The sequence below is a fragment of the Mustela nivalis genome (assembly GCF_964662115.1).
Source record: "Mustela nivalis genome assembly, chromosome: 8".
NCBI lineage: Eukaryota > Metazoa > Chordata > Mammalia > Carnivora > Mustelidae > Mustela > Mustela nivalis.
In genome coordinates, this window is record NC_139027.1 from 122,728,649 (window position 1) to 122,743,238 (window position 14,590).

At 42.1% G+C, this 14,590-nt stretch overlaps 1 protein-coding gene across 4 annotated transcripts in view; it reads right to left on the reverse strand.

The window, feature by feature from the left end:
* The window catches only part of NDRG3 (NDRG family member 3), a 77,672-nt gene that overhangs the window by 59,123 nt on the left and 3,959 nt on the right, over window positions 1-14,590 (reverse strand). The window lies entirely within an intron of this gene.

Genomic DNA, 14,590 nt, shown 5'->3' on the forward strand with positions numbered 1-14,590 from the left:
TAAAATCTTTAAAAAATAAAATAAAGGGCGCCTGGGTGGCTCAGTGGTTTAAGCCGCTACCTTCAGCTCAGGTCATGATCCCAGAGTCCTGGGATCGAGTCCCACATCGGGTTCTCTGCTCAGCAGGGAGCCTGCTTCCTCCTCTCTCTCTCTGCCTGCCTCTCTGCCTACATGTAATCTCTCTGTCAAATAAATAAATAAATAATCTTAAAAAAAAAATAAAATAAAAAATAAAATAAAGAAAGGGGGAGAGGAACCAAGGCTAAACTCATTAGCCTTTACTTGGGGAATCACAACAGTGGATGGAGAGTATGAGAGCCAGCTTCCAAGATGGCCTCCAAATAACTCAGTGATCCCTGACTCCTAATATTTGCAGTCATGTAGTCTCCAATAAAAATAAATCAGGGGAGGGCGCCTGGGTGGCTCAGTGGGTTAAGCTGCTGCCTTCGGCTCAGGTCATGATCTCAGAGTCCTGGGATCGAGTCCCGCATCAGGCTCTCTGCTCAGCGGAGAGCCTGCTTCCCTCTCTCTCTCTCTTCCTGCCTCTCCATCTACTTGTGATTTCTCTCTGTCAAATAAATAAATAAAATCTTAAAAATAAATAAATAAATAAATAAATCAGGGGTGTGTAACATAATAAAATATGGCAGAGGCAACAATCTATGACTTCTGAGGCTGTGTCATAAATGGCATAGCTTCTACTTAAAGACGTTATAGTCTTCATGTATTAGTTCTGGGGGACGCCAGCTATGGTACTGTGAAGCATATCAAACAGTCCTCTGGGGAGGCCTATGCCAAGAGGAATCATCTTGCCAGTACCAGCCTGCCAGCCATGCGAGTGAGCTACCTTGCAGAGGGATCTTCCAGCCTCAGTCAAGACCTCAGATGACTGCAACCCCAAAGATATGATTGCAACCACATTGGAGACTCTGAGCTGAACCACCTTACCAAGCCACCACTGGAATTCCTGACCAATGGAAAGTATAAATAATAATAGTAATTCTGTTTTGGAGTGATTTGTCTTATAGTAAAAGATAACTAACACAGAGAGGGAGAAGACAGGGAAACAGTTCTAGGAGAGGAGAGTAGTTGGAGAGGAGGAGACAGGGTAATGAGTCATGAAGCCTTACTCCAACCCACTGGACAGGGAGTCATGGGGAGAGGCTGCAAATACTGGATATTACAGACAAGTGACTCCCCTCCAGACTTTAAAGGCCCAGGTTCCCCCTCTGCCTTGGTCATGAACCCATCAGTCAGGATAAATGCTAATTAAGTAAGTTGGGGATATAGCTATTACCACTTACTGAGTGCCAGTGTGCAAAGCATTATGGAAGATTTAAAAAAAGGCCCCTGCATTCCACCAGCTCACTAAAGAGTAGAGATGACAGCTAGCTATAAAACTAACTACAATGAGAAGTAAAAAGAGGAGCCATAATAGTTCAAAGAAGGGGAACCTGCGTGGCTCAGTGGGTTAAAGCCTCTGCCTTTGGCTCAGGTCATGATCACAGGGTCCTGGGATCGAGCCCTGCATCAGGCTCTCTGTTCAGCAGGGAGCCTGCTTCCTCCTCTCTCTCTGTCTGCCTCTTCACCTATCTGTGATCTCTCTCTCTCTCTCTGTCAAATAAATAAATAAAATCTTTAAAAAAAAAAAATAGTTCAAGGAAGAAACAATTACTTCTGATTGGTGACAATCACAAAAGCCTTCATAAAATATTAGTCTACTATATTAATTCATTTTTCGGTTTTTCCCTCCAGACATAGGATTACAGGGCTTTGATTTACTTAGCTACGGAGAAGGTATAGATTCTAGGCTACCTTTTAGCTATTACTGACCAATACACCAAAACAAATTCTGCTTCCAACTACATGAAAACAAACTAACAAAAGCCTTTTTATCATTCCTCCTAAGAACCCAGAGGACGCCAGTCAAGAAACTCCTCAAACATGGACCCCACAGGCCAATCACGAGCATCCCAAAATCTGTGCCACTTAACAGATCACAAACTTGATGGTATTTAACCTCCAAAAGAACATGGTTCTTTTTCTCAGTTGCCAGGGATCCTATAATCTTTTTTTTTAAATATTTTATTTATTTATTTGACAGAGAGAGTGAGCACAGGCAGATAGAGTGGCAGGCAGAGGCAGAGGGAGAAGCAGGCTTCCCCGCTGAGCAAGGAGCCCGATGTGGGACTTGATCCAAGGAGGCTGGGATCATGACCCCGAGCCAAAGGCAGCTGCTTAACCAACTGAGCCACCCAGACATCCCAGGGATCCTATAATCTTAAGTGAGCTACTGAATGGCCAGAAGCTGAATTTTTATTTTATTTTGTTTTTATACCACATACATTTCTTTTTTTATTTTATTATTATTTTTTAAAGATTTTATTTATTTATTTGACAGGCAGAGATCACAAGTAGGCAGAGAGGCAGGCAGAGAGAGAGAGAGAGATGGAAGCAGGCTCCCTGCTGAGCAGAGAGCCTGATGCTTGGCTCAAACCAGGACCCTGGGGTCATAACCTGAGCTGAAGGCATAGGCTTTAACCCACTGAGCCACCCAGGTGCCCCTACTTTATTTTTTTTAAAGATTTTATTTACTTACTTAACAGAGAGAGAACACAGGCAGGGGGAGCAGCAGAGGGAGAAATAGGCTCCCTGCTGAGCAGGGACCCTGACAGTGAGCTCGATCCTGGGACCCTGGGATCATGACCTGAGCTGAAGGAAGACACTTAACTGACTTAGCCATCCAGGCACCCCTACCATGTACATTTCATAAGGGAATGAGGTGGCTTGAATCTTTCGTCACAAATCTCAGCTGGCATTTGCAATTCTCTTAAAATACCACACTGACCCAATTAACCCAAAATACTGGTCTGAGATCTATATTCGTGTGTTTATTATTTTTTTTAATTTTTATTTTAAAAGACTTATTTATTTATTTGAGAGAGAGCTCATACAAGCAAGAGGGGCAGGCAGAGGGAGAGGGAATCTCAAGCAGACTTTGTGCTGAGCATAGAAGCCCATTCAGGGCTCCATCTCATGACCCTGAGATTGAAACCAAGAGTCTAATGCTTAACCAACTAAGCCACCCAGGCGCCCCTCATTGTGTGTTTATTAATCACACTATAAACTATGGTTACTTTTCATTTGGATATCACCGTTTACCAGTAATTTAAAATGGCAATTTTAAAGTTCTTTTTCCTATTATAAAGATAGTATGTGTTCACTTTAGGAAATGTGAAATCCCAGAATAATAAAAAGATACTTTACTCACAGTCCTTCTATCTAAAGACAAGGACTGTTAACATTTTAGTCTATTTCCACTTGTTCTTTTTTCCATGTAAAGTGGTGATTTCCTGAAATTACTTTCCAATCCACCCACTTTATTCCCACTTTAATTCACTCACTTGAAAGCAGACCCTTGCAAGATGATAATTATTCAAAAGTAACTCCGCATGGAGAGATCTGTCAAGACGCCACAGGGACAGAAAGCCAGAGGTGCCCTCAGTTCCAAAGTGACTGGCATTCACCTAGTGTTCTATGCATTTTCTTAAAGATGAAGAAAAATGCAATGTTTGTGCCAGGAGAAACACTTAAGCAAGGGCACAAATTAAATGAGAAGCCTGTCCCTATCAGCTGGGCCAGATACAGAAAATGCAGAGCAGTGAACTGTTCCAATATGACTTGGGAACTGGCAACAAGACAGTAGATGTTTACCTTCCACGTTATAGGGGACCTACTGCATTCCTCCACAGATTCAATTTTTGCTCAGTTCTCATTGTCCCAAGCCATTGCCAATGAGGGGTTTTATAACACCTATAAGAAAACTAAGATTACACAGTGGAAAACTCCATCTCCAGATCTCTCAGCTACACAGACTGACTCCCTCCTGGGGATCTTTAAAGTCTGCAGTTCCCTCATCTGCATAAATGACGGGGCTGCTAGATCCCATCCTGGTAATAAGGGCTACTAATATTCCTTTTTTCTTAAAGTAGACTCCATGCCCAGCATGGAGGCCAACATGGAGTCTGAACTCACAACTCTGAGATCAAGATCTGAGCTGCAATCAGGAGCTGGACGCTTAACTGAACGTGGCACCCAGGGCTACTAATATTCTTATAAAGCTGGTAAAGATTTTATAAGCTGCAGTAGATAACAAAATGTTCATCTTCTTTCCCAGTTGTAGGAGGCAGAGGGCTGACAAGTAAAAACCAGCCATCCTCAAACTGAGGCAGTGAACTGGGTACCAAATGGCTGGAGAATGAAAGGGGAAAGTGTAATTCCTACTCTGTGCCAGGAATTATACTCTAAATACCCTACATTTAATCCTCCTAACAATCCTCTCAGGCAGATATTTTCATGTCTTAGTTTAGAGATGATAAATTTAGGCTTAGAGAAGTGAAGTAACACTTCCATTATCTCCCATCTATGTAAGTAATAGAGCAAGAATGTAAAAACCTTTGCTTTCCCCACTATCATAATGTCTGTGCCAGGGCCCATGTACTGGTTATAGGACCTGGGGCAAATTTCTTCCTCTCTACCAAGGCACCTCCTTGAAGTAAAGGTAGTAGAAGCCTAGACCAATCCTATACCACCATTGACTTGGAAGCCAGACTGAAGGTTTGAGTCAGCCATATCAGAACAAGAACCCTCACTATCTCAGTAGTTGGCTAAAAACAAGAAGAATAAGGAATGAGGAGGGATAAGAAAGTAAAATTCCAGCCATTACTTGGTAACCAGTTTCAGAAACAAGAGCTATTTCTTGTTTGTTATTAGAACAGTGTGCCTCGGGGCACCTGGGTGGCTCAGTCGTTAAATGTCTGCTCGGATCATGACCCCAGGGTCCTGGGGTTGAGCCCCTTATCAGGGATCCCTGCTCAGCAGGAAACCTGACTCTCCCTCTCCCACTCCTGCTCCTGCTCCTCCTGCTTGTATTTCCTCTCTAGCTGTTTCTGTCAAATAAATAAAATCTTTAAAAAAAATAAATAAAGGGGTGTCTGGGTGGCTCAGTGGGTTAAGCCTCTGCCTTCGGCTCAGGTCATGATCTCAGGGTCCTGGGGTCGAGTCCCGCATCGGGCTCTTTGCTCGGCGGGGAGCCTGCTTCCTCCTCTCTCTTTCTCTCTGCTTGCCTCTCTGCCTACTTGTGATCTCTCTCTCTCAAATAAATAAATAAAATCTTTAAAAAATAAAAAATAAATAAAAACCTCAACGTACAGACAATCACCTGGGGATCTTGTTTAGGATCTTAGCTAATCAGTTTGGAATGATGACAATCCAACATGTGACCTCATCAGCTGACAAGGAAAGAACATCTGAGTTGAGGAAGTGAGTATCTGAAAGGTTTGATTATCAGCAACAATCCTTAACAGAGATGAGGATGGGGTTGAGAAAGATTCTATTCATCTAATTTCATCCTGCCTATTCCCAAAAGGATTTCAGTAAATTAAATAGGATTTTATTTTTTTTTTAAGATTTTATTTATTTATTTGACACAGAGAGAGATCACAAGTAGGCAGAGAGGCAGGCAGAGAGAGGGGATGAAGCAGGCTCCCCACTGAGCAGAAAGCCCGATGCGGGGCTTGATCCCAGGGCGCTGAGATCATGACCTGAGCCAAAGGCAGAGGCTTAACCCACTGAGCCACCCAGGCGCCCCTTAAATAGGATTTTTTTTTTCCTTAAGTAGGATTTTAAAAAGATTCAACAACTCACACAAACTAGAAGGGAAATATGCTAGAAAAGAGAAGAGTTTAGTAGTTTGCTACAGAAATCTTAGCTGAAAGGTGACAAGTGTGATCACAGGGAAAAAAAAAAAAGAGGAAAAGGGAGCTCTGGGATAAAGTTGGTAAAAATAGCATATGGTCAGGAAAATGTCAGATTTTGCCAAGGTTTTCAGTTAGAAGGCTAAAGAATAATGGTGCAATGGGGGAGCTGAGAAGCAATAACAGAGAAACTGATGAAAAAAAAAAATCAATGTAGAATCAGAATTAGTATTTGGACCTCTAAGAGACCTGAGCACAGGCAGGAGTGAGTTAATAAGGAATACCCACAGGCACTTACCAAACTAGAGATGAGGAGGAGCTGCAGGCCCTGGACTCTTCTGAAAGACAACTTAGTGATGGGAAAGAAAGCAGAACCAGGGGGTGTCTGGGTGGCTCAGTTGGTTAAGCATCCGACTGTTGGTTTCAGCCCAGATTATGATCTCAGGGTCATGAGATGGAGCCCAGCACTCAGTACAGATTTTGCTTGAGATTCTCTCCCTCTCTCCACCCCCAATCCCACTCAAGTATGCAGGCTCCCTTTCTCTCTCTCTCTCTCTCAAATAAATAAGAAAGAAGGAAGGAAAGAAAGAGAGAACGGGATCAGTAAGACACAAAGGGGGAAAAAGGCTCAGAGAGCGGCACCTCCATTGCTTAGTCGTTAGGCGTCTGCCTTCGTCTGAGGTCATGATCCTAGGGTCCTGGGATCGAGCCCCATACTGGGCTCCCTGTTCCGCAGGAAGCCTGCTTTTCCCTCTCCCACTTCCCTTGCTGTGTTCCCTCTCTTGCGGTGTCTCTGTCTCTGTCAAATAAATAAAATCTTAAAAAAAAAAAAAAAAAAAGCTCAGAGATACAAGTAGAAAAGCAAAAATATGATGTCAAAGAAGTCAAGGGGAGAAGTAAGATTTATATGGAAGAGGAGGAAAATTCTAATGCTGGGAGGGGAAGGTGAAGGATCAGGACTAGAAAGGACCATTATCTTTTTTTTTTTAATTTTTAAAAAAGATTTTATTTATTTATTTGACAGAGAGATAGAGAGCAGGGAGAGTGGCAGAGTGAGAGGGAGAAGCAGGCTCTCCACTGAGCGGGAAGCCCAATGTGGGGCTCAATCCCAGAACCCTGGGATCATAACCTGAGCTGAAGGCAGCCTCTTAAATGACTGAGCCACCCAGGTGCCCCAGGACCATTATCTTCTGACAGCAGAAATCTAGGAAAAATGAGATTCAGTTCTCCATGCTAAAAACTCCATGACTATGTATATCACATTGTAAAAATATAGAAACTGGTACTTCTGAACTGAAGTGCAAGCAAAAATGTTCCCAGGATGACCAGGAAAGACACCACCCTTCTCTGATATTCAGAGACAGCACTGAGAAGGCCTTTAAAGATCATCAACACTACAGACTTAGGCACCTGGGTGGTTCAGTGGGTTAAAGCCTCTGCCTTTGGCTCAGGTCCTGATCTCAGAGTCCTGATGGAGCCCTGCATTGGGCTCTCTGGTCAGCAGGGAGCCTGCTCCCCCACCTCTGCCTGACTTTCTGCCTACTCGTGATCTCTGTCAAATGAACAAATGAAATCTTAAAAAAAAAAAAAAAAAGACAACAGGCTTAATTTTTGCATTACAACTCAAAAAGTAAACAGAGAAAAGTATAGGGGCTCTGGCTGAAGTGGTGGTGAGACTGCTAGGGCTTTTCAGAACACAGTTTAAAGTCCAACAATATAGTGCAAACTTTGTTCACTCAGAAAAAATGGATGCCCATGTTCTTCCAGTTTGAAAAAGAGCCGGTAAACACATCAAATGTGGACTCTGAACCTAGGTGGGCCCCTACTTAGTTGAGTGGCACTGGGCAAAGCATTTTCCCTTTCCAGGTCCCAGCTTCCTCATCAGTTAAGGGAAGAGACTGGGTAGGGTGACCTTTTTGGCTCCTGACAGGACTGACATTCTGTGACCCAGAAGCTCCCTTTAATACAGTACTTTACATTATTACCCAGAGTGAGGACTCCTCTATCCCTCAACTCTTCGGTTCTTATCCTAAGAGACCTACCCTCCCATTACCAACTTGATGAGGTTCAACAACTAGCTGTAGGTCACTCAGCAAATCAGCAGAAAGGTGCACCCAGGCTGATCCTAGGGGCACTGAGGCTCTAAGACTTTTATCTCACCCCACACTGTGTCCATTTTGTCAAACAAAACTCACCAAGATTTGCAGTGCTTAAAAAACATTGCTTTGTTCCTTGAAAAAGACAATAAGGGACTACACATATACACATAGTACTGGCTAAACTACACGCTGTCATGACTTGTAGCTTGCCCCATGACCATGGTAACTTGTCTGGCCTTCATTAGGCTTTGCGAGGATGTACTGACACCAGGTCACTAGTTTGCATTCTAAGAGAAGAGTCAATCACTTCGGGTTTTGGCAAGACTACAGACAAGCAACCAAAACAGAATGAAGGCAACAAACAAAGGAGGCTTACTGAGGAGAATGAGCTGGAAGGGTTCAGCTGGTGCTGAAGAAGTTAGAGCTGAAAAGCTGCAGGAAGTGAGAAGGTAGCCAGTGGTGCTTCTACAGCAAGCTGACTCACATTCCCGCTTTTTATATATAAACCACTGCCTGAATGGGTAGTTATTATAGCACCTCACAAGTACAAAGCACCTTTACATCTAATATCTTGTTGGATTATTAGGATCGCACTGTGAAATAAAACACTGGCACACTAGAATCATCTCTATGACATAGATGAGGACTCTAGGGCTGAAAGAGGTAAAATGGACTGAGCAACACAACACAACTAATACATGCAACAGCTAGAACAGAATCCCAACTGTCTTCGGATTCCAAATGCTCCCTCTATGCCTTGTACCCCCTTTGTCACACTGCCTCCCATGTTATTACAGATGAAAAGACTTGGAAGGTGAAAAGGAGAGAAATTTAGCTGACTGCCTCACTGCATCCACCCCAGTTGAAGAAGACCTTTGATCTCTGGCCCTAAATAACACTGAGCAGTTAGGATTAGGCCACAGTGTAGGATTAAAACCTATGTAGTTAACAAGAAAGTGCAGGTTTGGGGCTGAATTCACCTTCAACCATTAAGTCCACTGAGTAAGGGAGATTAAGTCTATAAATCACTACAGTTCAAAGCAGTATAAACAAAAGCCTGTGAATTGGACAAATTCTCAACCTCATCACCGCTGACATTTTGGGCCAGATAGTTCTTTGTTACGGGGGCTGTCCTGCACACTGTGGACTATTTAGCAGCTCTTCTGGCCTCTACCCACTAGATGCCAGTAACATCCTCCTCAAACCACTGTGACAACCAAAAATGTCTCCAGATATTGCCAAATGTCCTCTGAGGGACAAAATCGCCCTAACTTGAGAACCACTGATCTCAAGATTACAGAGCTTTAGGGCAAAAGGTCAGTTAATGCAGGTTGTGGATGCTGAGAAAACGTTTCAAGGAGGAGGTAAAATTTGAACTGGACCTTGAAGAAAGGATTAAATTCCTATAGACAAGGATGAGAGAAAAATTTAAAAAAAAAAGAAAGGAAGGAAGGAAGGAAGGAAGAAAGAAAGAAAGAAAGAAATTTCAGAAAGTGAGAAGAATTTAAAAGAAGATGAGAAAGCACATGTCTGCTAGAAAATGTCCCAGTTTGGGAAGACCAGTAGTTTCCTATTATGAGCAGGAGATAAAGTTAAAAATGCCCACTGGAGTCAGGTCATAGAAAGCTATCCATCAACTGACAGTTGTAAGATATACACACATAATGAGAGAGCCGACAATACAAGATATCCACAGATGTTTTAATAGCACATAAGTCAAACCAATGGTATTTCCATGTGTCCCGTATCCCCAAGAGGGATAGTGCTTGAGTATCATGTCTTATATTGCATCTAGTGTTCACTGCATTTAGAGTTAAATGAAGTTTGAAACCAGTGTAGAGGAGAAATGAGCAAAGACTGAGGTGATCCCAAAGGAAGTTAACAACGATGGGCCTTAAATGGATATGTTTTGTATAGGTGAATGGGAGGAAAGGACATTCTATGTGAGCGCATCAAGTTGGGAAAGAAAGAAATGTGAACAACATCCAGGAGACAAGAACTATGTGGCTGGAAAGAAGACAAGCTGGTCAGAACACATGCATTAGACTGTGTGGACAGTAAAGGTTCCTGAAGAACAGAATGACACAGTTGTTTAAAACATGGTCATCTTGTCCAGTTGTTCTCTTAGCTACACATCAGAAAGACTGGGAACCTTTGAAGAAGATCAATACCCAGGCTCCAATCCTAAAGATACAATTTAATTGGGTGAGGGTAATCCCCAAGTATTGTTTTTATAGTTCCATGGCGGGGGGCTCAGTCAGTTAAGCATCTGACTCGGTTTTGGATCAAGTCATGATCTTGTGTTTGTGGGATCCGGCCCTGTGTTGGGCTCATCCACCCTGAGTATGGAGTCTGCTTCAGATTCTCTCTTCCTCTGCTTCTCTCCCTGCTTGTATGCACACACTCTCTCTTTCTAACAATTAAATAAAATCTTAAAAAAAAAAAAAGTTCCATGGGTGATTCTATATGCAGCCAGGGCTGAGAACCACGGGTCTACAGTCAAGCCTTCATCCCCAGATGAGAAAAGAGGCTTAGAAATTTAAGTGATTTGCCTAAATCCACATGACCAACTGAGTGTGAGGCTGGGAATGGCACCTGGATTTCTATTCCAGGCTCTAAAAGATATTGCAGTGGACTGGGCTAAATTCAGTACTCAATAAGAAGCACAATTATCTGATGACTTGGCTCTTAAGTTTTGCCAGGGTTAAAGCATAAATTAATCTAAGCATAAAACTACTGACTTAAGCACCCCCCTAAGTGTCTAGAGTAATGGATGTTGGTTTCATTGCTGTCTCCTGGGGGCCCTTAGGAAAGGAAAGGGTCTCAGGAGACTCTCCAGACAGCCAGAAAAACAAGCCAAGCCACCCAGCTCCACAGGAGAAACAATGGCTTTTCAAAACAGAGCTCACTGCCCTTTTTACTACATAAAGTCTGGGTTACTCTCCACCAGAAGAAATACCCTCAGAGGTGCTATCACATAAGCAAAAGTAGGGGGGAAAGGGAGTGATCAAAGGCAGCCGCTACAGCATGCTAATAGACCCTCATTCTAACAGAAACACCCCTGCTGGTCCTCAGCCCCCTGAAGGGCCATCTGTACAACAGGCCCACCTTCCTGTTGTGTGTCACTCCTAAATTCTGGCATGATAGCAGGTGATACACAGGAGGTTTGCAGAGACTGCCAAGCTGGGAATCTGAGCCTGAGCTGTATAATCATCCTATTCATTCCAGGGTACTGGTACAGATAACTACTAGAACAAAGCAACACCCATCTAGAGGCCTTCTTTTAATCCCAGACACCCACCAACCAGCTGAAGCTCTAAAACAGTGGTCAGACTAAAGTAACCCTAGAAGCAGAAGCATTTCCTTCTATCTTCCGCTCTTGAAAGATGCAACTCAGGACACGAGGAAAACTACTGCTGGCAAGGCTCTAGTACATGCTCTTGGGATGGGACCTGGATTCCTATCAGCTATAAGACAGAATCCCTGAAAGCAATTTGTTCTTTAAGACAGCCTAAGTGGAAATAAAGGACAAACAAGAGCTATAAGATGTGGTAACTCAATACTCATACTAACCGAATACACTGAACCAGACACCATGATAAGTACTTTATCCATTCACTGTTTCATTTTATTTCCCAACCCATTTGTAAGATGGGTACTATAATCTCTGCTCACTTTACAGATGAAGATACTGAGGCTTGAAGATACTGAGTCTTGCAGTTTTGTAATATGCTGAAGGCCACGTAGCTAGAATTTGAACCTGGAAGATTTGAACTTGAACATCCTGTATCTAGAGGTTGGGCAGACCTTTTCCCACTCGATGCCAACTAATCATTAATTCTCCTTATTTTTTTAGGTTTGGATACCAGAGTTTACTAGGATCTTAATGACAAAAGAAGCACCATACAATGTTTAGGTATTATGATTATGATCATTGCTACTTTAATAGGAGAACCCTGAAACCTGCCTGTATCTGAAAAACAATCTATCTTATCCTATCTAATCACCCAGAATTATATTTTAGTTAACACTCTGTTAAAACTATGTCCCAACACAAAGACCCAAAAGAAGCGATATCTACAAAAGTTTAAAATGGCAGGAGGAGCCTGTCTCCAGAGTTTTCTCAACCGCAGAAATAAAGAGACAATAAACCCAATTCCCCACTTCTCCTCTGCCAAGTATTACTGTTTCACACAAAATGGCTTCTGAGCTAAAACCTCATAATTTACAAAAGTATTCAACTTTTATCCATAAGTTGAAGGTACAGGCTTAAAAATGTGCAAGCACTGTAAGGATAAAACTGTCATTTTTAATAAACAACTATGTCTGTTTTGAGAAACCAAATATTTCTAGGAAGATTACCGTATGACAATTACCAATTAAATGAAAAGCTGACAAGACTTCTAACCTTAAGATATCAGTATAAATAGGAAGGAAACTTCATACAGTTTCATACAGCTCCGTACAATTTTCCTTACCCTGATTTATCGCATTAATGAGTGTTTAAGCTATCAAACTCATAGATCCTACAACACAATAACTATGGCCCCCAGGCCTGAAACAGCATTATCATTAATGCAGGGGCACCTGGGTGGCTCAGAGGTTTAACCCTCTGCTTTCAGCTCAGGTCATGGTTTCAGGGTCCTGGGATCGAGCCCTGCATCAGGCTCTCTGCTCAGCAGGGAGCCTGCCTCCCCCCCCCCCCCCCCCGCCTGCCTCTCTGCCTACTTGTGATCTCTCTCTCTCTCTCTCTCTCTATCAAATAAATAAATAAAAATCTTAAAAAAAAAAAAAGATACTGCAAAACCTGTAACAACAAAAAATAAAATAAGAGGTAATAAAATGGAGTGTAAAGAATTGCTGTATCAGAAATTTATACTTGATAAACTGAAAACTCAAACTAGACTGGACATTCTTAAGTGGTGAGGGGCTATAATAAAAAATGTAGCCCAAACCTGGGGGAAGCCACCCCTTTACTTGGGAAATGGAATTTTCATTTTCTATATTAAATCTCTGAGGAAGATAAAAAGTACAAGCGCCAAACAAAAAGCTGGGGATTACATTACATTACAACACCTACCCCATATCATATGTTCTTTACCAAGTTTAATAGCACAGCTTGTTTGGTAATGTAATTAGTGTTTATACAGAAGTCACCTCAGAATGCAGTGAGCCACATTTCCCCCAAAGTACACCCCATTCAGCCATCGGCAACAGATACTCATTTAGGGCTGATAATATGTCAAACTCTGTGAGGCGTTTTGGAAAACACAATAGAATTATACCATCCCTTCACTTAAGAAATAAGATGAAGATACAATACCACCCATTTTTGCATTGCATTTTAGACGGTCTCTGTATGTCTTAGTTAATTTCACATTAATAAAAGAACAACTGATGGCAAAACTGTAGATAAATACTATAAATACAACAAAATTAGCATTGTGATTAAAAATAAAAATTTTAATTTATCAAAGAAAGCCCTGAAATCTGGTAAATACCCTCAATCTAGGTTAAGTTTTTGTGTGCTATTATGTCTCTTAAAAAGGGAGGGGGAGGGCACCTGGGTGGCTCAGTGGGTTAAATAAAGCCTCTGCCTTCGGCTCAGGACAGGATCCCAGGGTCCTGGGTACGCACAGGTCTCTCTGCTTGGCGGGGAGCCTGCTTCACCCTCTCTCTGCCTGCCTCTCTGCCTACTTGTGATCTCTGTCTGTCAAATAAATAAATAAAATCTTTAAAAAAAAAGGGGGAGGCTGACTTAAAAAGGTCTTTCAGAATAGACAACTTGACACCCAGTTCTGCAATAAACCCAATCAAAATGTTACCAATATCTGGATTTGGAAGTCCTTGACACAGCTTTTCCTTTTATCATCCCTGTTCAGTCTTGTAACATTTTTTTTCTTCCAAAATCTCCATTTGCCCTTTTTCTTTCTATCCTTACTTCCTTCCTGCATTTGCTCATTTACTCATCATTTACCAAATGCCTATCATCTGGCATGCATAAAGCTAGACCCTATCCTTGCAAAGCTCACATGACATTTTGTAGAACTGTTATCTGCCTATCTCCATGACTGGACTGCAAGCTTTAGCAAAGGTTTTGTATTTCCAGAACCTAGTAGCATCTGGCATACAGTCTAAAAATGTTTATTGTATGACACTAGATTACTTCAGCAAGCTCTTTTTAAATCCATAAATATTTATATCTTCAAAAAGTACTCTTTTTTTCCCTTTTTAAAATACAAAAGAAGTATGCAAAATGCACACACAATGCAAAAGTATCTGAAAGGTATAGAATACAAGTGAATTCTCCAACCGCCTAAATCTTACTTCCATAAGTGATTACTATTACAGTTTGGAATGTATCTTTCCAGAGCTCTCCTATCCTGGTATATAGAACACACACTACTACACTTTTTTGGAATAAATTATTTGACAGTTTTTGACTCTACCTTCTCAACTTTCAAATCCAGTTGAAGTTCTCAGTGTTGTCCCTGGATTAAAAGCATCATCATCTGAGAATCTGTTAAAAATACAAATTCCGGGGGCGCCTGGGTGGCTCAGTGGGTTAAAGCCTCTGCCTTCAGCTCAGGTCATGATCCCAGAGTCCTGGGATCGATACCCGCATCCCCGCATCCGGCTCTCTGCTCAGCAGGGAGCCTGCTTCCTCCTCTGTCTCTCTGCCTGCCTCTCTGCCTACTTGTAATCTCTGCCTGTCAAATAAATAAATAAAATCTT